Source organism: Pteropus vampyrus, unplaced genomic scaffold (genome assembly GCF_000151845.1).
Source record: "Pteropus vampyrus isolate Shadow unplaced genomic scaffold, Pvam_2.0 Scaffold232, whole genome shotgun sequence".
Classification (NCBI taxonomy): Eukaryota; Metazoa; Chordata; class Mammalia; order Chiroptera; family Pteropodidae; genus Pteropus; species Pteropus vampyrus.
Genome location: NW_011889013.1, coordinates 1,914,046 through 1,916,005, shown reverse-complemented (window position 1 = coordinate 1,916,005; position 1,960 = coordinate 1,914,046). Strand labels below are relative to the sequence as shown.

The 1,960-nt window shown below is 39.6% G+C and overlaps 1 protein-coding gene across 1 annotated transcript in view; it reads right to left on the bottom strand.

Annotated features, from left to right (window-relative positions):
• The window catches only part of FAM49B (family with sequence similarity 49 member B), a 33,152-nt gene that overhangs the window by 3,611 nt on the left and 27,581 nt on the right, over positions 1–1,960 (bottom strand). The gene's annotated exons all lie outside the window — the stretch shown is intronic.

Genomic DNA, 1,960 nt, shown 5'->3' with positions numbered 1-1,960 from the left:
GGGTGATTCCAAAGGCCCCTGAGGTTCATTCATGTAGCAAACTGAAGGCTCGAGTATATGGGATTTCGAAAGTAAAATCCTGAATTGGAAAACAGACTCTGACACTTATTAGCTATTTTATCTTCTAGGCTCCCAAGAGCTTAAGGTAACTGTACAATGGAGACACTTCCAACACCCCATACCCACCATCCACCTCACAGAGCAGTGCTAATGACTGAAGTCATGTAATAAAGCTGTACTGCATATGTACAGTGATGTAAAAATGCTATGTATCAATTAACATTATAAAACTTCCCAGGTGAAAAATTAAGAACCAGGCATAGAATACGCTCATTTTGAATAAAAACAGTTCATTATCTCTGTAACAAACTTCTATCTTCTAATTTTCATTACGTATCTGAAAAGAAGACCTCACACTGGCAGGTGGCCCGTGCCTCAATGGCGCAACCTCTCCCCCTTCCCCCAGATGCAGGCTGCTGTGTGGGGGACCTCAAGCCCGTCTTCAACGCATGGCCACGGCCTCTTTGTCTTAATTCTAAAGTAAGAGACTGAACCACCTTTAGATCCTGAGAAATAAGAGTAAACTCTGGGTTCTTAATGTTTGAAGCACAGTCCCTTCGAGGTAAAGAAATAATACTAAAACCTAGTCCTAAATTACACTATTAATTAGATCTCTGTAGTCAAGATGTTGTAATTTGTTGGGATTTCCATTTAAAAATATCCCAGCATATTTAGGAGCTTCAGTAACTAAATCAAGTAAGTCTAAGCTGAGAAAAGACATCAAATAATGACTGTCTGCTTTATTTTCATTATAAGAAATATTATAAGAAATAGAAATAATAGGGATCTGCATTTGTGAACAGGAATGTAATCACGCTATATTAAGCGAAAAGAGCCAGATGTAAAACAGTCTGCGTGATATTATTTTGTAAAAAGATTAAGTATTATATAGAACCATGACTATACAAGTGTAAAGAAAAAATTCTGGAAAGATATTTATCAAAATGTTAACAGTGGTTTATTTCAAAATAGTAAGATTTCACAATTTATTTTTCTTTAAATTTTTGTTTTCTGGATTTTATTTATAATGAGCATATATTATTTTCATTAAAAAATTTTTAAAAAGCAACCCTTCCTTCAAGAGGGGCAAAAAGTGAACGCCAAACTCTTTAGCAAAGAAACGAAGCTCCTATTCTATTGGCGCGCGCACACGTGCACACACGTCACAAACTGACCGGAGTCTGAGAGCGAAATTACCACACAGCAAGGTGAGAGCTCCACGTGTCTAACTCGAACTTCACGTTCATACCCTTGTACTATTTGCACTCTGAAGCGTGTGCTCACGTGTATTTCCTGATCCACATGTGCACAAACGTATACACACCTGAGGGCGTTGAGAAGACCTTCTACACTATTAGGAGGCTGGTCCTTAAGAACCTTGATACAACCTTTCATCTGAAAGGAAGAGGAAACAGAAAGGTGAAACTTCTGTTTTTGCATCAAACATTCACTTTCAAAATAGGAATAATTAAAACAGCAACACGACTACAGAACTCCTGAGAAATGACACACTGAAAATGTAATTATTCTTAGAACAGGGCAAAAAAATCTACCCAATTGTTGTTATTTTCAGTTTGTCAAACAAAACTGTAAGAATCAAACCAGTCAAACTGAAACACCGCCCACACCCCACACTGAAAACCCCGCATCAGCTAAGGGAAGACCTCGTGAGGGTGTCAAGCAGCTTTTCAAAGGACAGAACGGACACGGGGGCAAGGAAGAGGAGCGTTCCCAGCAGGCACACGCCAAGACAAAGGTCATCACGCATGCCACAGGAAGAGGACGAAATCTACGGGGCTGAAATCACTTGCATCAGAGTTTACAGAAGGCCTGGAAAGCCAGGGTGACTTATTTGGCAGTGATGAGGACGGCAGCAGAGACTGTGACGGGCTATTAGAAA